Here is a 24,175-nt window from a genome sequence, read left to right on the forward strand (position 1 = left end):
GCCCTAGAGGATAGGGTCAGAGAAATTTGGTCTTAAGTGTCTGGCTGCAGGTTTGTGGCCCAGTGACTAGCCAGGGGAGAGGCCATGCCAAAAATCTTGGGGCACCAGCACAGACCCCAGAAGAGTTCAGGCCAGCCAGAGACACTAGCCTACCCAGGACAGATTCCATAAACCACAATAGACTAATTCGACTTAGCTTATAGATAGTGCTAAGCAACTTAAAATTTAGTCTCAAAACTCTCAGAATCTGCTAAGATGTTTTAGCAATTCTGCAACTTTAACTATTTCTACAGACCCAAAGTGGTCAATTCTAGGTCCACAGAAATGGCAGGGTTTTTTTTTTTTTTTTTCCTTTTTTTGGTGTGGCAATTAAAAACTTTCCCTATCTCAGAATTAGTCCTTCCTCTCGCTAGCTTAAAAACTATTTGCATAAATCCAATTATGTATAAAATAAGCACTTTTAAATTCCAAATAGCCAGATCTTTTCTGTTATAATTCAGCTGACAGAGAACCACAGAAGATAAAACACAGGCACACACACACACACACACACACACACACACACACACACACACACACACACACACATACAATCTGCTTTTCTAAATTAATCAAGCTCAAGTTCTTGGCCCTACTGCTGGAGTGGAAATAAGGAAAGGAGTTCTGGAGCTGAAACCTTAGAAGGCCACTGGCCAGATATTGAAGACGCCTTTGAATTTACATCCAGCCTTTGAGGAATTGACAGTTCCTCTGAGCTGGGGGAATACCTGCCCAAACAAAACAACAATGCTTAATCCCTATACATTTTGGAACTTCATCCCAATTCTTCCTAAAGGGCTATCTTCCCAGGACACTAGATAAATTATCTATGTTGTTCCTTTCCCAAGATTCACAGTATCTTATTCTTTTTATGGAAAACTCACCAAATATTTCCAAAGGAAAATGAGACAACCATTATGGATTCAAACTGCTTAGAGTTTTCAAAGGGAAATGGGACCCTTAAATTCTACCAATCCCAATCTCAGTCACTCAGGTGGCTTGCCAGTTCTTGGCAAAAGGAAAGTCCTCTTATGGACTTGAACTGTTTAGAGTCTATCTCCTCTTCACCAGTTGCTTGCCTTGCCTGGATTGTGCACTTGCCTGACTGATTTCAAACTTTCTCAGCTGGCTTATCTCCTGAGCCAAATTAATCTCTATCTTTGCTAGCCCACTTCTGTTTTTGCTTTCTCTGAGTGTCTCTCTTTAGGAATTTACCCAGTCAGAGTGGGAGCTCCTGAGCTGAGTCCAAGGACAACTGGAAAATTCTCCAGAATTTCTGCCCAAGAATTTGGTATGGGAGAGACTCCTCACAAACAGGAAATCCCAGAATTGAGCCCCCAAACTGTTGTAGGACAGTGACTCTTAACCAAATTAAAATCAGAGAATCTCAGGGTTAAAAAAAAGGCGGGGGCAGGTAGGTGGTGCAGTGGATAGAGCACCTGCCCTGAAGTCAGGAGGACCTGAGTTCAAATCTTAAAACTTGTGTGACCCTGGGCAAATCATTTAACCCCAAATGCCTCAGTTAAAAAAAAAGAAAGAAAGAAAGAAAGAAAAGAAAAAGAAAAAAAATTTAAAAAAAGGATTTATTACAATCTTGAGAGAAAGGACAACTCCCAATAGACAAAGTGTCAATAGAGGAATGCAAAATACAAACTACAAAACACAAGATTAAATAGACCCTAAATGCAGAAGCCCCCACTCTCCTCACTTTTCTCCCATAGTCTGGGGAGACCAGGTTTACACTCTAAACACAGAAATCTATCACATAAACAAAAAGATAAACAACAGACCCTTAATTCAAATTTCCCTACAGAACTACTATACAAACATATTCTTGGATGAGAGAATTCTGTTACCTGAATTCCCAAAGCCATCATCACCTTTAATAGTACTTTTTTTCCCCTGAGGCAATTGAGGTTAAGTGACTTGCCCAGGGTCATACAGCCAGGAAGTGTTTACTGTCTGAGGTCACATTTGAACTCAGGCCCTCCTGACTTCAGGGCTGATGCTTTATCTACTACACAACTAGCCACCCCAAAAGTACTTATTAAATGCTACTCAGAAAGTGAGGGGAAACAGGAGGGGAAATGTTCATTCAAGACAATCAAATACCTGAAGCTTTTTTAGCTATAGTTCAACTTGTTTTTGCAGAGTCTCACATCACAACTAGTGCATAGTTTTAGGCCACATTCCCATGAGAGCTCTTCACTCAGGTTATCCCATTCACCTTGGCATAATAGTTTCCAGGAATATCCATATTGATAATGAAACTGACACTTTAATTGCCAGAGCAAGCTCAATGTTTGGGAAGTTCCTAAGGAAAATGTGGAGAGGAGAGGTATTAGGTTGACTACCAAACCGAAGGTCTACAGAGCCATTGTGATGAGTTCATTATTGTATACCTGTGAAACCTGGACAGTGTACTGGCAGAATGGCAGAAAATTAAATTGCTTCCATTTTCATTGTTTTAGGAAGATTCTGAAGATCTGGCAGGATAAGATTTAGATACAGACACTGAGGTGCTTTCTCGAATTAAACTGCCAAGCATTCCAACTCTACTGCAGAGAGCACATCTCTATTGGGCTGGCCATGAAGAGGAGAGAGAAAGTAGAAATTCCTGAAAAAACTCCAAGGCTATCCCTGAGAACCCAGTCTTGGAAGTGGTACAAACAATGTTTGCCAATAGCAGTAATTCATTACTGATTCTGTGGGTCAGTAAGCTGTAGAACTCAATGATGGGAACTACTCTACTTCTCCCATTCCTTGTACCTCTAAACCATAATATTAGCATATCAACTTCCTCTTTGTTTCTCTTTCCAACAAAATTATCTCCCTGATTCTGACTCTATTATCAGGCAGCGTAATAAATCTTTGTCCCTTAACTTGGAGACAAACTGAGTGTGTGAATTCTTTTGCCAAACCTACAACATCGACCCTGGGGGACCCTAATCTTGTTGAGGTATCTTTCTTTTCAATATTTTTGATACCCCACATGGGGATCCCCAAATTTTATACCCTCTTTGTTATAGTAAGTCCTTTTCACCTGGATCCTTACCTGGGTTATCTGAACTTAGTGCTCTGCAAATTTTCCTTCCCATGGATGAGTGACTTGGAATCTCTTGCATTTCTCAGCAAAGTTCCTTCTTGACTAAGGAATCTTTGCCATCTTTTGCCTCCCTGGGATGCCAGCAGAGGTGGGTGTATAGCTCTAGAAATTCTAAAGCTTGTGACAAAGATGGGGGCAGTTTACCTCTATCTTTAAAACCTACTGGAGGGAAATTGAACACTGACCTCTTAGATGATTCCTTCTTTTCTACTCCTTCAAGAAGAAAGGATCCTCCATCTGTCCCCTCATGCAATCCTTCTCAGGAAGCCCAAGAATCCCTTCTGGGACTACACCCTTATCAAGACCTGAACCTCATGTCCAGCAATATTTATTCAACTCAGTACCTTTCCTGGGCTTTTACCTCTTGAGCTAGTTTCTGAAACCTTCTAGCAGCTCCCCAGTCCCTCCAATAAAAGGAGGAGGATCCCTTTGTTTCTCCCTAAGGATCCTGATTCAGTCACCCTTTTTAAACTCTGCCCATTAGAGAAGTAGTACTCTCTGGATGGAACTCTCAGGGGGTATGGGTCTTTTTCAATGTCAAACCTTTCCCAGATTATGGAGACACTTGGCTGTTTTTCTGAGGACCCCACTAAATATATTGAGGACTTTAAAGTCATCTGCCTCCAATTTGATCTTATTTAGGGAGATGCTGACATCATTATCTCTTCTTGCTGTACCATAAAGGAGAAAAAGAGAATCTGGGATCTACCCTAGAAGTTTGGGAATGATATGGCTGAGTCCTCTTCCTCCTCTGATAGATATTTCCCAGAGGCTATTGCTGTCCCAATCACAGATCCTGGGGGGGGGGGGGGGGAGAATTATCAGGAAGGAAGCAGAGACACAGAGAGAATGGGTCATTTTCTAATCTGCCTCATTGAAGAATGAAGAAAAGAATTTTAAACTAGGCTAATTATGAAAAACTTAAAGAAGTTACTCATGGAGCTGAGGAAAATCCTGCTCTCTTTTAGGAGCATCTTGTAGAAGGCCTAAAGAAATATACTAGCCTGGATCCCACTTCTCCAGAGGGGACCACTGTCCTCAGCATGCATTTTATTAGTCAGTCTGTCCCAGACAGGAGGAAGCTGTAGAAGTTAGCCATCAGTCTTCAAACTCCCCAGACACAGCTGTTGGAAACAGCTCTTAAAGTTTTCAATAATAGGATAAAAACTATGGCAGAAGAGGGAGATTGCAGAGTCAGGGGGATCAGAACATAGGCCCACATTTTAAGCAATGCCATATCCGGGAACCTTAGGGGTTTGTGCCTCAGATGCCAAGGCCAGGGCCATGATCTTGTGAGGAATTAACTAAGTGAAGATGCTCTCATGGGAATATAGCCTTAAAATATACTTTAATTGTGACTTGAGACTTTATAATAAAGAGAACTATGGCTAAAATTGCAGGTGATTGTCCCCTCCTATTTCCCACTACTTCTTAATTAGCATTTAAGTACTTCTTTTAAAGGTGATGATGGCTTTGAATTAAATCTGCTTTATCAGTTTTCTAGGAAAAATTAAATTGACTTTATTATTATTATTGATTTGTATTCTTTTGTTTCTGGGTTAGATTTCCATGATTAGAATGTAAGCCTGGACTCCCCCAAACAATGGGAGGAAAGGCCAGCCTGGGGGTGGGGGTTTTGGGGGCTTCTGCCTTTAGACTATTTAAGTGTACTAAGCAAAGTTATGTTTTGTACTGCTTTATTGACAAACACCTTGTCAGATGGAGATGCCCTTTCTCTGAGATCATAATAATCTTCTTTTTGCTTTTTCTTAGTCTGAGAGTCTCTGATTGTTTTTGTGGAAGATTGTCCTACACAATCTCATGATTGTCCTTGGAGGAAACCCTCAGACCTGTGCCCAAAGAGAAACCAGGAGGGGCACAGGAAGACAGACTGCCCACAGTGGGATTGAGCTGCCTCTACCCAATTCCCTGTTATATGATCTCCTCAGGACCAGGAGTGATGATGCCCAGGGTTTGGCCAGGCTCCCTCTAGCTCTATCACAATGGCCGAACTCAGGGTAACTTTGGATGTGGCAGATAAGTCCACTGAATTTCTATTTGACTTTATGAGAGTCTCATATTCTGTCCTGAGCTGGTGCTCTAGCTCTACCTGCCCCTCCCTACTTAAAGTGATGGGAATTGAAGGGAACTATTTTGAGACCTTCCCTCTGCCTTGTCAGTTTAGTGACCTGTTATTCATACATTCTTTTCTTATCATCTCCTTCTGTCCTTCCCCCAGGGACATGACAAAGGTGGAACTGGGGACCCAACTGTCTCTTCTCAGACCTCTGAGTATATTTGGTCAGGCACTGGCTAAAGATTTAAGAAACTTGGAGATGCTTAATAGCAGCCTTATTTATTTATTTATTTATTTTTAGTTTGTATTTCTTTTTTTGTTGTTGTTGTTTTTTTGTTTTTGTTTTTTATTAATTTTTATAATTATAACATTTTCTTTGACAGTACATAAGCGTAGATAATTTTTTTTTACAGCATTATCCCTTCTCCCTTCTGTTCCGAGTTTTCCCCCTCCTTCCCTCCATCCCCTCCCCTAGATAGCAGGCATTCCCATACATATTAAATATCTTATAGTATATCCTAGGTACAATATATATGTGCAGAACCGAATTTTGTTGCTGTTGTTGCAAAGGAAGGATTGTATTCGCAAAGTAAAAATAATCTGGGAAGAAAAACTAACAAACAAAAAAATGCTCACAGTTTACACTCATTTCCCAGTGTTCCTTTTCTGGGTGTAGCTGATTCTGTCCATCATTGATCAATTGGAATTGGATTAGCTCTTCTCTATGTTGAAGATGTCCACTTCCATCAGAATACATCCTCGTACAGTATCATTGTTGAAGTGTATAATCATCTCCTAGTTCTGCTCATTTCACTCAGCATCAGTTGATGTAAGTCTCTCCAAGCCTCTCTGTATTCCTCCTATTGGTCATTTCTACAGAACAATAATATTCCATAACATTCATATACCATAATTTACCCAACCATTCTCCAATTGATGGACATCCACTCAGTTTCCAGTTTCTAGCCACTATGAAAAAGGGCTGCCACAAACATTTTGGCACACAGAGGTCCCTTTCCCTTCTTTAGTATTTCCTTGGGATATAAGCCCAGTAGTAGCACTGCTGGATCAAAGGGTATGCATATTTTGATAACTTTTTGGGCATAATTCCAGATTGCTCTCCAGAATGGTTGGATTCTTTCACAACTCCACCAACAATGCATCAGTGTCCCAGTTTTCCCACAGCCCCTCCAACATTCATCGTTATTTGTTCCTGTCATCTTAGCCAATCTGATAGGTGTGTAATGATATCTCAGAGTTGTCTTAATTTGCATTTCTCTGATCAATAGTGATTTGGAACACTCTTTCATAGGAGTGGAAATAGTTTTAATTTCATTATCTGAAAATTGTCTGTTCATATCCTTTGACCATTTATCAATTGGAGAATGGCTTGATTTCTTATAAATTAAAGTCAATTCTCTGTATATTTTGGAGATGAGGCCTTTATCAGAACCTTTAACTGTAAAAATGTTTTCCCAATTTGTTACTTCCCTTCTAATCTTGTTTGCATTAGTTTTGTTTGTGCAGAAACTTTTTAATTTGGTGTAATCAAAATGTTCTATTTTGTGATCAATAATGGTCTCTAGTTCTCCCTTGGACACAAACTCCTTCCTCCTCCACAAGTCTGAGAGGCAAACCATCCCATGTTCTTCCAATTTATTTATGATTTTGTTCTTTATGCCTAAATCTTGGACCCATTTTGATCTTATCTTGGTATGTGGTGTTAAATATGGGTCCATGCCTACTTTCTGCCATACTAATTTCCAGTTTTCCCAGCAGTTTTTGTCAAATAATGAATTCTTATCCCAAAATTTGGGATCTTTGGGTTTGTCAAAGATTAGATTGCTATTTTTATTCACTATCTTGCCCTGTGAACCTAACCTATGCCACTGATCAACTAGTCTATTTCTTAGCCAATACCAAATGGTTTTGGTGACTGTTGCTTTATAATATAGTTCTAGATCAGGTACAGCTAGGCCACCTTCATTTAATTTTTTTTCATTACTTCCCTTGAAATTCTAGACCTTTTGTTGTTCCATATGAATTCTGTTGTTATTTTTTCTAGGTCATTAAAATAGTTTCTTGGGAGTCTGATTGGTATAGCACTAACTAAATAGATTAGTTTAGGGAGTATTGTCATCTTAATTATATTCACTTAGCCTATCCAAGAGCATTGAATGTCTTTCCAATTATTTAAATCTGACTTTATTTCTGTGGCAAGTGTTTCGTAATTTTGCTCATATAATTCCTGACTTTCCTTTGGTAGATATATTCCCAAATATTTTATACTATCGACCGTTATTTTGGATGGAATTTCTCTTTGTATTTCTTGCTGTTGGATTGTGTTGGTAATTTATAAAAATGCTGAGGATTTATGTGGATTTATTTTGTATCCTGCAACTTTTCTAAAATTCTGAATTATTTCTAATAGCTTTTTAGCAGAGTCTTTGGGGTTCCCTAAGTATACCATCATGTCATCTGCAAAGAGTGATAATTTGATTTCCTCATTTCCTACTCTAATTCCTTGAATCTCTTTCTTGGCTCTTATTGCCGAGGCTAGAGGTTCTAGTACTATATTGAATAGTAATGGTGATAGTGGGCAACCTTGTTTCACTCCTGATCTTACTGGGAAAGGTTCTAGTTTATCACCATTACATATGATGTTTACTGAAGGTTTTAAATATATGCTCCTTATTATTTTAAGGAACAGTCCATTTATTCCTATACTTTCAAGCGTTTTTAGTAGGAATGGATGTTGGATTTTATCAAATGCTTTTTCTGCATCTATTGAGATGATCATATGGTTTTTATTAATTTGATTATTAATATAGTCAATTATACTAATAGTTTTCCTAATATTAAACCAGCCCTGCATTTCCTGGTATAAATCCCTCTTGGTCATAGTGTATTATCCTGGGGATGATTTTCTGAAGTCTTTTTGCTAATATCTTATTTAAGATTTTAGCATCAATATTCATTAAGGAAATTGGTCTATAGTTTTCTTTCTCAGTTTTCGATCTACCTGGTTTAGGTATCTGGCTGCTGCTATAAAAACCCTAAACTTTCTAGGCTGCCGAGGCTATAAAGTTTCTTTGTCCAAGGCCTACATTGCCAGATAGTCTGTTAAGTATTTGGGCAATGAATTAACTCCCACCTTCCCTTTACTCCTTTTTTTTTTTTTAAATTTTAATTTTATTTTATAATTATAACATTTTTTGACAGTACATATGCATAGGTAATTTTTTACAACATTATCCCTTGCACTTACTTCTATTCAGATTTTTTCCCTTCCTCCCCTAACCCCCTCCCCCAGATGGCAAGCAGTCTTATATATGTTAAATATATTACAGTATATTCTAGATACAATATATGTGTGTAGAACTGAATTTTTTGTTGCACAGGAAGAATTGGATTCAGAAGGTAAAAATAACAGTTTACATTCATTTCCCAGTGTTCCTTTTCTGGATGTAGCTGGTTCTGTCCATCATTAATCAATTGGAATTGGATTAGCTCTTCTCTATGTTGAAGAAATCCACTTCCATCAGCATACATCCTCGTACAGTATCATTGTTGAAGTTTATAATGATCTTCTGGTTCTGCTCGTTTCACTCAGCATCAGTTGATGTAAGTCTCTCCAAGCCTCTCTGTATTTCTCCTGTTGGTCATTTCTTATAGAACAATAATATTCCATAACATTCATATACCATAGTTTACCCAACCATTCTCCAATTGATGGACATCCATTCATCTTCCAGCTTCTAGCCACTACGAAAAGGGCTGCCACAAACATTTTGGCACATACAGGTCCCTTTCCCTTCTTTAGTAGTTCCTTGGGGTATAAGCCCAGTAATAGTATGGCTGGGTCAAAGGGTATGCACATTTTGATAACTTTTTGGGCATAATTCCAGATTGCTCTCCAGAATGGTTGGATTCTTTCACAACTCCACCAACAATGCATCAGTGTCCCAGTTTTCCCACAGCCCCTCCAACATTCATCGTTATTTGTTCCTGTCATCTTAGCCAATCTGACAGGTGTGTAATGATACCTCAGAGTTGTCTTAATTTGCATTTCTCTGATCAATAGTGATTTGGAACACTCTTTCATATGAGTGGAAATAGTTTTAATTTCATCATCTGAAAATTGTCTGTTCATATCCTTTGACCATTTATCAATTGGAGAATGGCTTGATTTCTTATAAATTAAAGTCAATTCTCTGTATATTTTGGAGATGAGGCCTTTATCAGAACCTTTAACTGTAAAAATGTTTTCCCAATTTGTTACTTCCCTTCTAATCTTGTTTGCATTAGTTTTGTTTGTGCAGAAACTTTTTAATTTGGTGTAATCAAAATGTTCTATTTTGTGATCAATAATGGTCTCTAGTTCTCCCTTGGACACAAACTCCTTCCTCCTCCACAAGTCTGAGAGGTAAACCATCCCATGTTCCTCCAATTTATTTATGATTTCGTTCTTTATGCCTAAATCTTGGACCCATTTTGATCTAATCTTAGTATGTGGTGTTAAATGTGGGTCCATGCCTAGTTTCTGCCATACTAATTTCCAGTTTTCCCAGCAGTTTTTGTCAAATAATGAATTCTTATCCCAAAATTTGGGATCTTTGGGTTTGTCAAAGATTAGATTGCTATTTTTATTCACTATCTTGCCCTGTGAACCTAACCTATGCCACTGATCAACTAGTCTATTTCTTAGCCAATACCAAATGGTTTTGGTGACTGTTGCTTTATAATATAGCTTTAAATCACGTACACTTAGACCACCTTCCTCTGACTTTTTTTTCATTAGTTCCCTTGCAATTCTCGACCTTTTATTCTTCCATATGAATTTTGTTGTTATTTTTTCTAGGTCATTAAAATAGTTTCTTGGGAGTCTGATTGGTATAGCACTAAACAAATAGATTAGTTTGGGGAGTATTGTCATCTTTATTATATTCGCTCGGCCTATCCAAGAACACTGAATGTCTTTCCAATTATTTAAATCTGACTTTATTTTTGTGGCAAGTGTTTTGTAATTTTGCTCATATAATTCCTGACTTTCCTTTGGTAGATATATTCCCAAATATTTTATACTATCGACTGTTATTTTGAATGGAATTTCTCTTTGTATCTCTTGCTATTGGATTGTGTTGGTAATGTATAAAAATCCTGAGGATTTATGTGGATTTATTTTGTATCCTGCGACTTTGCTAAAATTCTGAATTATTTCTAATAGCTTTTTAGCAGAGTCTTTGGGGTTCTCTAAGTATACCATCATGTCATCTGCGAAAAGTGACAATTTGATTTCTTCATTTCCTACTCTAATTCCTTGAATCTCTTTCTCGGCTCTTATTGCCAAGGCTAGAGTTTCTAGTACTATATTGAATAGTAATGGTGATAGTTTCACTTGTTTCACTCCTGATCTTACAGGGAAAGGTTCTAGTTTATCACCATTACATATGATGTTTACTGAAGGTTTTAAATATATGCTCCTTATTATTTTAAGGAATAGTCCATTTATTCCTATACTCTCAAGCGTTTTTAGTAGGAATGGATGTTGGATTTTATCAAATGCCTTTTCTGCATCTATTGAGATGATCATATGGTTTTTATTAATTTGATTATTAATATGGTCAATTATACTAATAGTTTTCCTAATATTAAACCAGCCCTGCATTCCTGGTATAAATCCCACTTGGTCACAGTGTATTATCCTGGGGATGATTTTCTGAAGTCTATTTGCTAATATCTTATTTAAGATTTTAGCATCAATATTCATTAAGGAAATTGGTCTATAGTTTTCTTTCTCAGTTTTCGATCTACCTGGTTTAGGTATCAGTACCATGTCTGTGTCATAGAAGGAATTTGGTAGGACTCCTTCAATCCCTATTTTTTCAAATAGTTTACATAGCATTGGAGTTAGTTGTTCTTTAAATGTTTGGTAGAATTCACCTGTAAATCCATCTGGTCCTGGGGACTTTTTCTTAGGAAGTTGGTTAATAGCTTGGTCTATTTCTTTTTCTGAGATGGGACTATTTAGACTACTTACTTCTTCCTCTGTTAATCTGGGCAAGCTATATTTTTGAAGGTATTCTTCCATTTCATTTAAGTTATCGAATTTATCGGCATAAAGTTGAGCAAAGTAGCTCCTAACTATTGTTCTAATTTCCTCTTCATTAGTGGTGAGTTCACCCTTTTCATTTTCAAGACTATCAATTTGCTTTTTCTCTTTCCTTTTTTTAATCAGGTTTACTAAGGGTTTGTCTATTTTGTTGGTTTTTTCATAAAACCAACTCTTAGTTTTATTAATTAATTCAATAGTTTTTTTACTTTCAATTTTATTAATCTCACCTTTTATTTTTTGAATTTCAAGTTTTGTGTTTGTCTGGGGGTTTTTAATTTGTTCCTTTTCTAGCAATTTTAGTTGTAAGCCCAATTCGTTGGCCCTCTCTTTCTCTATTTTATACAAGTAGGCCTGTAGAGATATAAAACTTCCCCTTATTACTGCTTTGGCTGTATCCCACACATTTTGGTATGATGTCTCATTATTGTCATTTTCTTGGGTGAAGTTATTAATTATGTCTATGATTTGCTGTTTTACCCAATCATTCTTTAGTATAAGATTATTTAGTTTCCAATTATTTTTTGGTCTATTTTCCCCTGGCTTTTTATTAAATGTTATTTTGATTGCATTATGGTCTGAAAAGGATGCATTTACTATTTCTGCCTTACTGCATTTGATTTTGAGGTTTTTATGCCCTAGTATATGATCAATTTTTGTATAGGTTCCATGAACTGCTGAGAAGAAAGTATATTCCTTTCTGTCTCCATTTAGCTTTCGCCAAAGATCTATCATATCAAACTTTTCTAGTATTCTATTTACCTCTTTGACTTCTTTCTTATTTATTTTGTGGCTTGATTTATCTAATTCTGAGAGTGCAAGGTTGAGATCTCCTGCTATTATAGTTTTGCTATCTATTTCCTCTTGCAGCTCTCTTAATTTCTCTTTTAAGAATTTAGATGCTGCACCACTTGGTGCATACATGTTTAATATTGATACTGCTTCACTATTGATGCTGCCCTTTAGCAGGATATAATGCCCTTCCTTATCTCTTTTAATTAGATCAATTTTTGTTTTTGCTTGATCTGAGATGAGGATGGCTACTCCTGCTTTTTTGGTTTTGCCTGAAGCATAATAGATTCTGTTCCACCCTTTTACTTTTAGTTTGAATGTCTCACCCTGTTTCAGGTGTGTTTCTTGTAAACAACATATAGTAGGATTCTGACTTTTAATCCAGTCTGCTAACTGCTTCCTCTTTATGAAGCAGTTTGCCCCATTCACATTTATGGTTAGAAGGACTAATTCTATATTGCTTGCCATCCTATTAACCCCTGCTTATGCTTTTCCCCTTTCCTTCCCTTTTACCCTCCTATCCAGTATTAAACTGGTGAACACCACTTGCTTTTCACAGCCCTCCCTTTTTAGGATCCCTCCCCCACCTTAAAGATCCTCCCCTTATTTTACCCCTTTTCCTCAAAATTACTGTATTCCCTTCCCCTTAGCTTACTCCTTCCCTTTCACTTTTCAATGAAGTGGAAGAAGTTTCACCATAAATCCAATATGTCTATTGATACACGCTATGTTCATCTCCCTCCTTTCTTTCTCTCAGATATAATAGGTTACCTTTGCCTCTTCATGAGATGTAGTACCACCACTTTACACTTTTTTATGATATAATCTCCTTTCCACCTCTAGTTTCTAAGACAAATTGTACCTATGTTCTTTACATATTTTTTGGACAGAAGTATAGTTCTCAAGATTTCTTTTTACCTTTTTAGAAATCTCTTGAGTTCTGTATTTGAAGATCAAACCTTTTATGTAGGTCTGGTTTTTTCATCAAAAATAGATGGAATTCATTTATTTCGTTAAATGTCCATCTTCTTCCCTGGAAAACGATGCTCATTCTTGCTGGGTAAGTTATTCTTGGCTGCATACCAAGTTCCTTAGCCTTTCGGAATATCATGTTCCAGGCCCTTCGTTCTTTTAATGTGGACGCTGCTAGATCCTGGGTTATCCTTATTGTGGATCCTCCATATCTGAATTGTTTTTTTCTAGCAGCTTCCAATATCTTTTCCTTTGTCTGATGGTTCTTGAACTTGGCCACTATATTTCTTGGTGTTTTGATTTTAGGGTCCCTTTCAGTAGATGATTGATGAATTTTTTCAATGTCTATTTTACCCTCTGTTTCCAGAATGTCTGGGCAGTTCTCTTTGATAATTTCCTCGAAAATGGTGTCCAAGCTCTTTTTTTCCTCCCATTTTTCAGGGAGTCCAATTATTCTCAAATTGTCTCTCCTGGATCTGTTTTCCAGGTCTGTTGTCTTTCTGGTAAGGTACTTGACATTCTTTTCAATTGTTTCATTTCTCTGGTTTTGCTTGACTACCTCTTGGTTTCTCCTTGAGTCATTCATTTCTACTTGTTCCAGTCTAATTTTCAATGATGTATTTTCTTCACTCACTTTTTTTATATCTCTTTGTTATTGTCCAATTGAGTTTTTATCTTCTATGGAATTTTTTTCCATTTTATCCATTTTATTTTTTAGAGAGCTGATTTCTTTTTCCAGCTCACTAATCCTGTTTTCCTTGGAGTTGTTTACCTTTTCCAGCTCACTAATCCTGTTTTTCTTGGAGTTGTTTACCTTTTCCAGCTCACTAATCTTGTTTCTCAATGATTTGATTTCTTTATCCACTCTGTCTTTGAATGCATGGGATGACTTCTCCAGGCTCTCTTGCCAAGCTTCCCTTTCCTTTTCCCATTTCTCTTCCAGCTCTCTTGTGAGAGCCTTTTTGATTTCCTCTATGAGGTTCTTTTGTATTGAGGAGCAGCTTATATCCCTCCCAGGGGATACATCTGGGGTCAGTCTGTTCCTAGTCTCCTCAGCATTTGAAGTCTGCTCATTCTCCACACAGAAGCTGTCAATGGTTAGAGCCCTTTTGAATTTTTTGTTCATTTTGTCAGAGTAGGAATCAAAGAAAACAAACTGACAAGAGAAACAATTGGTCTGTTTTGCGGGGGATGGGGCTGGATGGTATTAATGGGCTTCCTCTACAGACTGGGGGTAGGGCAGCAGAGAGCCACTAACAGAACAGCAATGACTGTACTGAGTCTGCGCTCTGAGGCTCCGAGAACGCACCGAGTCAGTCCAGGTGGGGGTTGGGGGTGGCCGGGCTCTGAGAGACGCTGGCTTTCTGGGGTTTTAATCTTCACCTCCGGTGTTTACACCCTCTCCACCGCTCCTGGCTTGCTGCCAAGACGGAGCATCCACACTGGGGCAAAAGCCCTTTCACAGAAACAGCAGAGATCACACCCCTCCCCCTCCGGTCTGAGCTGTGTGAGCTGCCTGTCTTGCTCTGGCTGCCTGCCCTCAGTCTGTGCCCAGTCTGATTGACCCTCCCCCGAACAAACACAGACCTTTTCTGGCGACTTTCAAGGATGTCTTCTCTTGGTGATTATTTGTGGATTTCTTTCTGGGTCAAGCATTAAGTCAGAGGCTTGTCATGAAGTAAGTTCTGAGAGAAAACGAGGAGCTCAAGCAGCTGTCTGCCTCCACGCCGCCATCTTGGCCGGAAGTCCCCCTTTACTCCTAAAGAAGGAGAAGCAGGTGATCTTGTCACTCCCTGAACCTGTCCTAAAAAACAGCCATGTATTTTCCTAGGCAAGGATAATTTTGTAGAATCTGGATCCTAGCTTTGGGATTATTGCCTAGCCCCTCTATGATTCCATTCAAGACCCTTATCAGGCCAAGGCTTTTAAAACCCTAAAGCTAAACTGACCTGTCCTCCAGCATTAGCCCTGCCACGTTTAGGCATTTTCTCTGTATTGTGCTGAAAGGTGAGGCCAAGCCCTAGAGATCTTGACCCAGTCCCTGGGACCCAACCCCAGACCTTTTGCTTTCTTCTCAAAGAAACTTGACTTGGTATCACTGAGCACCCTCCTATCTTAGAGCAGTGGTTGCCACAGGCCTTCTAACTGAGGAAGCCTCCAAGCTTACCCTAGGCCAACTGCTGGAGGTTCTAATCTCCCACTGGGTTCAGAGAATTTTGGAAGCACCAGTGGCTTTGCCAGTGGGAAGCTTACCAGGTATCAGGCTCCCCTGTTAGACACCCCGACTTGACTCTTTGGATGTGCCATACTGTCAGCCCTGCTCCCCTGCTCCCTTTATAGCACTCAGTCAGGTGACATACATAATTGTGAGCATACTTTTAGATTCTTTCTACTCCAGTCAACCTAACTTCAGGAATATTCCTTTAATAACCTGGATGGTGAATGGTTTACTGATAGGTCCAGTTTTCTTGAAAACAGGGAAAGGAAGTCAGGTTATTCTGTGGTGAGCCTCAATACTTTGGAGGCCAAGCCACTCCCTCCTGACCTCCACTCAGAGGGCTGAACTCATTGCCCTCACCAGAGCTTTAGGATTGGGGGAAGGAATGAGAGTGAATATCTATACTGACTTCAAACATGCCTTTTATGTCTTGCATGCTTGGTGCTATATGGAAAGAAAAGGGATTTTTGGCAGCCAAACATTCCCCCATTAAGTATGGAGGGAAAATTCTACAATTATTGCAAGCTGTCCATGGACCCAGAGAGGTTTCCACTTATGTTCTCTAAAGGACATCAGAAGGGGCATTCACTTGACATTTAGAGAAACAGGATTGCAGATTCAACTGCCCATGTTGCTGCCTGTGTGCCCTTGATAGCACCTTTGATTTCCCAATTCCTCTATTCCTACATTCCTTTATATAGCTCCCAGGAACATACCCTTGCTAAAGACAAGGGTACAGTCGTTCTCCTTGTGGGTAGTTTCAAAAACCCTCAGGCCAACAATCCTAGAGACTAGCTAGTGGAAATTTCTTTTTGGCTTGCACCAAGCTATTCTCTTGGGGCAAAAATGCCCTCCAGTGCCTTGGGAAACTTATTTTCACTGGTCGAACAATTAGGTCTGCTCCAACATAGCTTTCTTTTCATTGTTGGTGTTTTCCTCCACTTTCTCAAGTCACTTTCTCCCCTACCACTAGTGAGCTTTGTATCTTCCAGACTCCAGGCCATGAACTTCCCAACCTGAACACCATGGAATATCTAATCCTAAAACTCAGTATCCCTTGGAGGCTACTACCCCTTTCAAGTCTCCTCTAGGAGTCTCCTCTCCTCCTCTAGACAGGGCCAGCTCTACATCCCTCGAAAGCCTGAAGCAGTTCCAGAGGAAGATGTCCTCCGTCCCTTTGCCCCAAAAGAATTTGAGTTTCATAACTTAAGAGGGAAATGAGAAAATATAATTCTTGAGAAACCCTAAGGCTATTCCTGAGAACTAAGTCTTGGGAGTGGCACAAACAATGCTATGGGTAATTCAATACTGATTTTGTAGGTCAGTAAATTATAGAACCCAAAGATAGGAACTATCCCATCCCTACCATTCCTCAATTGTATCTCTAAACCATATTATTAGCATATCAACTTAATCTTTGTTTCTCTTTCCTACAAAACTATCTCCTGGATTCTGACTCTCTGCTAAATTCCCCTGGAATTAGCCCTCTGTCAAGTAGCATAATTTCTTCTTGCTTCTCCCTCTTTGTTAGATTCCCTTGGAACTTTAACCCACTGTCAAGCAGTATAGTGAATCTTTGTCCCTTACCTGGGAAACTGAGTGTGCAAATTTTTTCATCAAAGTGATGACACCTACCAGGGGGATCCTAATCTTGTTGGGGTGTCTTTCTCTTCAATAGCCACATTGTTTGAATGCTAAATGTATATTTGCCAAAAAAATTTATTTTATGGTGAACTCATGCAGGACAAGCACTCACAAGGTGATCAGAAGTGATACAAAGGCACTCTCAAGGTCTTTTTTAAGAACTTTAGAATTGATTGTATGACATGGGAGACACTGGCACAGGACTGCCCAGCATGGTGTGCTCTTATCAGAGAAGGTGTTGTGCTCTATGATCAAAGCAGAATTGAATTAGCCCAAAAGAAAACACAAAATATGCCAAATGTTCATATGTACTATTTCTGTCTGACCTGTGGCAGAGCACTCTGAGCTCATCCTGGTCTGATTAGCCACAGTTGGACACAATGTAACTTGACTCTAACATAGTGATGTCATTTTGGTCCTTTTTGAGAATGAAGAACAGCAATGTTGTTCTCCTTGTACTGAATATTATATTGTCCAAGATAGCAAAGCCTTCCCATGATTTATGTTTTAGAATATTTTTCATTTAGAGACAGTTTTTAGAATTTAGTGGGTTGGGTTTTTTTTTTTTTTTTTTTTTGGTAATTTGATTCATCACAGCATCCAATAAAGCTTTCCTTTGATGCCCTATCATGGTTTGGATTCTACAAATCTCCAGGGTTTTTGAAGCTTAATTGAATTCTGATAACTCCTATCAAGCTAGAAATGCGTTTAGGATGGGCCCAAAAATGGTATCAGAATCTAGAGTTTGAGAACCAGTCGAACTAAATTTGGAATAGATCATCTCAAAATTATACCCAGGTTCATGAGTTCTTTGGCTATAGCAATTGAAAACAGTATTTCAAATGATAGTGGAGTTGCAAAAAGTGTCAGTAAAGAGAGTATCCACTTTGATGAAATCACTGATGACATTATGGATGGATTCCCGAGGAAAGAAATTAAAGATTCATGGCATGCTTTTCCATTAGTCAAAAGTTTAAAAGTTTGAGTTCCTTTGGCTCAGATATAATTCAAGTTATGCAACACATTGTTGTCATTTGTCCTTCATTTTTGAAAAGAACCAATAACATCCTGAGGGTACTGTCTTGACTTGTGCATGAATTAGATATGAATGGGGCAGAGCTGTGAATAGTCTACACTCACTTTCTCCTCCAGATTTATTGAAGTCTAGTGTAAAGACAAAGGTCACGAAGACAGGTGATAGCCCAGAATGCAATGGGTGACCTTGGTCTTACTAAATTAATGGTCTAAATTTCTGGTCTCAGTTTATCTAAGTGCTGGATAAGAGTTGAGACAAAAGATAGCTCAATTTACCATCACAAAGATATCAATCTGGGAGGGAAAGACCCTCAGAATTTCAAACCAGAACATAAAATAATTGCTACTTACACTTATTCTGAACCAGCAAAATCTAAACAATGAATGATAGAGGCTTGGGTCTGGGCTATTATTGATCATTCAATGAAAGCCAGAAGTATTTAGGTTTTAAAGTGCAATCAATTGGTTCTATTTAAATTATAATGGACTTTTAAAAGTCTATATTTTCAGAGTTACATTTCAAGAAAACAAAAATGAAAACTGTAGGACAAAAAGTAAATTGTCCTAACTTTTTGAAGGAAAAAGAGGAGAAATAGGAAAAAAGGAAAATGAAGGAAGGAAGGAAGGAAGGAAGGAAGGAAGGAAGGAAGGAAGGAAGGAAGGAAGGAAGGAAGGAAGGAAGGAAGGAAGGAAGGAAGGAAGGAAGGAAGGAAGGAAGGAAGGGAGAGAGGGAGGGAGGGAGGGAAGAAGGGAAGAGAGGGAGGGAGGGAGGAAGACAATTTCTGCTTGAATTTGTGGGTTAAGTCCCCAGAGGTCAGTGACTACTACTCTGAGATAACATGATAAAGATAATACAAAATACAATACTACAAATTAAATTTATTGTTCTTAAGTAATTCAATAGACTAAGTCTTAAAATTTTATTCTTAAGGATAGAATTCATATACCTCTTTAAAAATTTTTTTAAATAAATGCCAGGAGCAAATAAACATATATTATATCTGTGCCAAATAGATCAGGTTTCGCTAAGTTGTATAATTCCCTATAGCTCTATCAACTTTCTCATCTCATTTGAGTTATAAATAAGGATTTGATTTGTTTCAGAAAGAATGGAATATTTTAAAATACTTGGAATTGTATAATGCAATATAATAATAACATGTACAAAGGTTCTCTCAATTTCTCTCAAAAAGAATTCAACATAAAAGATTTCTGCAACTCCTCTCAGGCCTAGCACATTGTTTTGCCTACAGTAAGCACCTCATAAATGGAGTTGACTCATTCTAGATTAATGTCTGCAGACAATGCCATTACTCTTCCCTTTCCCTGTCTTTACCTTCTCTAACATAACAGGAAGTATGTATGCAAATTCATTCATTCCTAGAATCATAAATATGCCGACATAGCTTGTGAATTAGGTTACAAATTAGGCGTCTAAAACCATATATTTTTATATTCTATGTGTGTGGCAATGCAGCAGTTGATTTCCTTTCACTTACAGGATCAAATATAAAATCCTCTGACATTCAAAGCCCTTTATAACTTAACCCCTTCCTACCTTTCCATTCTTCTCTCACCTTATACCCCTATGCATTCTTTAATTCAATGATACTGGCCCCTTTCTGTTTCTCACACAAGATACTCCATTTCCAAAGTGTTTTCATTTGTTGTTCCCCATGCCTGGAATATTCTTTCTCATTATTTCCACCTCCTGCTTTCCCTAGTTTTCTTCAGGGCTCAGCTTAAACCTTACTTTCTACAGGAAGTCTGTTTAATTCCCCCTTCCACCTCAATTCTAGTGCTTTCTCTCTGCTTTAGCCTATTTTATTATCCTTCTCCTTCTCCTTCTCTATAACCTATCATATATCATATCTCTATTCATAGTCATTTGCATGATGCTTCCCCCATTAGACTAGGAGTTTGAGAATAGGAATTGTCCTTTTGCCTTTCATTATCACCTCTGTAAAATATTTAGTACATAAGGTCCTTAATAAATATTTATTATGACTGATTCACAAAGCATTTTTATGCTTGGTGTTATATACCAGAATTTTCAGTCATTATTTTTGTTACAGTATTTGATTATGTGAAATTTATTGAGAATGTTTTTAAATGGCAAGCTAAGAATTTATTTTTACTGTGTACTGGGTTTGAAATAGGAAACAACTTTGAATTGTGAGAAAAAATTATAAAGCAAAGCATAAAATGGCTGCGAAGTTGGTTCTAATGCTAATTGTATCATAAAGATCACAGATGTAGAGATGCAGCAGAGCTTAGAGGCCATTGAATCCAACCTCCTCCTTTTTAAAGATATGGAAAATGAGAACTTGAAAAATTAACTAACTGGCTAAGTGAGAAATGATAAAGCAACTGAGAGAGACTCTTTTGACCCTGAATCCTTAGGCAGAATCAGCACTACAACCTATCCTTGTTCCTTTTTCCATGGGACCTTGGAATACCACATTCTAGTCAGCAGGACTTTCCACCTGCAAAATTCCCTGACCAAGCTAACCAACTCCTTCGTGGTACATGGGGCACTCCAGGTGGTTTCTGTTATCTCTGGGCTCCTGATCCCAAATCAGGCTTAGCTGGTTCCCTGGGCCAGGAGATTTTCCTAGGATTAATGGGAAGATCTAGAAGGACAGGTCTTTACCCTGCCAAAGCTGGTATGGCCTGTGTATAGGTTTTGTTTGAGCAATCAAGGTGTTCTTTCTGTAAAATCTAGAGCTGCTATCTTCTTTCTCAGTGCCTTTTCTCCACCCCACCCTGCCCCACCAAAAAAGAAAAATAAAAAGGGGAAAAAAGAACACAGGATTTCTTTTTTTTTTTTTTTTTCCTTCTTCCAATGGGCCCTTGCTTTTCATCCACTTCCCTGAGCAAAATGCAAACAAGATGTGCCGTCTCCACTCCCTGCTTAGTATGATCCCTTCCTAATGGTATTAGGAATTAGGAGTTAGTTTAGAGATCACTTAGTCTATTTGCCCCTAGTACCAATACATACTCACATTTTACAGTTGATGAAACAGATTCAGAGGAGTTAAGTGATTTGTCCAAAGTCTGTACTTAAATTCAGTGAGAACTAAAATCTGCTAAATATCATTAGTAACTCATAGAATAATGAGTATATAAGCTCATAATAGATATGTAGCATGCATATATATATACATGAGTGTTTATGTGTATGTATCCACATAGTGCATATGCATACGTTTAAGTTAAGATTGTTCAGAGCATTTGATCATTACACTTAGGAATTCTCCCCTCCCTCTAAAACCTTTTTCTAAGAAGGCTGGTCTTCTACAACTCCTCTCTATTAAAAGGAACTCTGTGATAAAACAGTCCAAGAAGGGTCCTCTGAACTTGTGTCCTAGGGCAGGACTAGCACCATAACTCATTCTTTCTTTTTTTTTCTATTTATTTTTATTATAGGTTTTTATTGACAAAACATATGCATGGGCAATTTTTTCAATACTGACCCTTGCAAAACCTTCTGTTCCAACTTTTCTCCTCCTTCCCTCCACCCCCTCCCTTCGATGGCAGGTAATCCCATACATCATAACTCATTCTTTCTTCTCTCTCTATGGGACCTTGGAATTGCACTTTCTAGCTAATTGGATTTTCCATTCCCAGGAGTTCCTGATAAATAATATCATGTATCATATATATATATACACATATGTGTGTATATATACACACATATGTATATCTATAGACATATTAAACACACACACACATATATATAATGTGTGTGTGTATATATATATATATATATATATATATATATATATACACAAATGTATATATGTGATATATTTATAGTGAGAATTAATTAATGACCAATTACTAATATTGGGTGGGGAGAGAATCCAGGGTTTTTCCTTTTTCGTTTCCTCATTTACTTATTAGGTCAAGGCAGCTTCCAAAGGACAGGGCTGATGATGAGATAGGGTTCAGTCTTGGGTAGGGACCCCCAACCAAGTGGGAAAGCTTAGCTCAGATTAAAGGGTAAAGACCAAAGTATTGATGTGGAATTCTTACCGTAATCCCACCACTTATGTAAGACTGGTTAGAGAAGAGATCTTTTTGTTTAGATTGCCCAAGGCAGGGGTGGTTTTGGTAGAGATGATTTTCTTTATCAAAGAATATCATAATCAAAGTCTCCCCAGGTCTTCATTAGAATAACCCTACCTCTCATTATAATATTCATCCTCTCATTTTTAACTAGAGTTGACTTCCATATGTTGGAAATACCCCACTTCCAAGAGTACTCAATGTCCAGCAGTCCCCAAAGTTCCTCTTCGGCTTCCAAAAGGGCCACTGACTTCATTTTATTAATTATTTGCTAACCATAAGTAGCAAATTATTAATTACTCAGAAATTTGTTTTTTGATCTTTGAATTCATCATGCTATATATTATAAATATATAAAAGAATAGCTAAATGTCACAGTGAATAGAGTATAGGACATGGAATCAGGAACACTTATCTTCCTGAATTCAAAGTGACCTCAGATGCTTACTGGTTATGTGACTCTGGGCAAGTCATTTCATCCTATTTGCCTCAATTTCCCCATCTGTCAAATAAGCTAGAGAAGGAAATGGCAAACCACTCCAGTATTTCCACCAAGAAAACCCAAATGGGGTCGTGAAGAGTTATTCATAACTGAAAACAATTTAATAACAACATATATGTGTGTATATATACATATACTAGTATCTTGATGTAATCATTCTATATATGTGTATGAATTGTTATTATGTATATATATGATGTGTATATAGTATCTATCATAAAACTATACATTAGTAACTATGTATGTATGCTACATTGACAATTGATGTGATCATCTTGTGTGTAGTCATTATACATATGTATATTTACTTGCATTTGTGTGACATATCTATTGTAAATATATATGATAAACAAACATATGTGTGTATGTGTTTGTTACATTAGTATTGTGATATGATCATCTGTGTATATGAGTATATATGAGTGGTCATACATATATTTATGTGTGTATGTATGTGATAGATTTCTGTCATAAATACACATAGAATACTAGCACCTAGAGGTGAATGTTCTGTATATGAATGTGTGTGTATGTTTTATACACACACATATCACCAGTATTTTTTCTCCTGAGGCTGGGGTTAAGTGGCTTGCCCTGGTCACACAGCCAGGAAGTATCTGAGGCCAGATTTAGGTCCTCCTGAATTCAGGGCTGGTGCTCTATCCGCTGTACCACTGAGCTGCCCCATCACCAGAATTTTTATATAGTTATTCTGGCTAAAGTATAAACCTACTGGACAATACTTATGGCTCAATTCAGAACAGTAGCCCATCATGCCCAGTTTTTTTAAGCAGATATTTCAAATAACAATGAAACATGATTGACTTGAGTACATGAGTAAATTGAGGTCCAGACAGATTAATTAGACAAATTATGTTTATGGAGCAGCTCTGTCTATGGATGGAGCACTAGGTCTGGAGTAAGAAGGCCTCAGATACATGATACTTATAAGCTATGTGATCTTGGGCATGTGATCTCTTCCACTTTGTGAGGGTTAGGGGCATAGTGCCTCCACAAGATGGAAAATCCACATAAAATTCATTGGCCCTCCCTTTGTACCAGAGAAGAAGTCTGAATTTTTTTCTTTTTCTTTTATGGGGTGTTTATAATACTTTATTGTAAAATTTGGACATATTTATGAAATCAATGTTGATATTATATAATAGTATACATATATTTATGCATTTCTGAGTTTCTCAACTTTTTCTGTGTCATCTGCAAGCCTTCACATGTTGTCTGTGGCTTCTGAAAAACTCCCAAAAATTCCCTATTTGATTTCTAATGGAAACCCATGATATATTGAAACTGCAATGGGGAAAGTTGTGATGTGGAAAGGATAACTAACTTTACAAGGAATTATTGAGACAACGTTGCAGAACTCAGAACAGAGCTCAGATCTAACTCCAAATGTAGTATGTTTTCCATTGCTTCTCAAGGGTTCTTGATCTTTTTCTGCATCATGGACTTCTTTTCTCAATCCTCATCCTTCTAGATTTCTCTGTAGCCTGTTGTTTATCTCTTTTCCTTGATATTTTTTCTCTCTGTTTTTTAAATGACATTACTGCCTTCTGATTCTTCCCCTACCTATCTGACTGCTCCTTCTTAGT

This window comes from Sminthopsis crassicaudata, chromosome 3 (assembly GCF_048593235.1).
Source record: "Sminthopsis crassicaudata isolate SCR6 chromosome 3, ASM4859323v1, whole genome shotgun sequence".
NCBI lineage: Eukaryota > Metazoa > Chordata > Mammalia > Dasyuromorphia > Dasyuridae > Sminthopsis > Sminthopsis crassicaudata.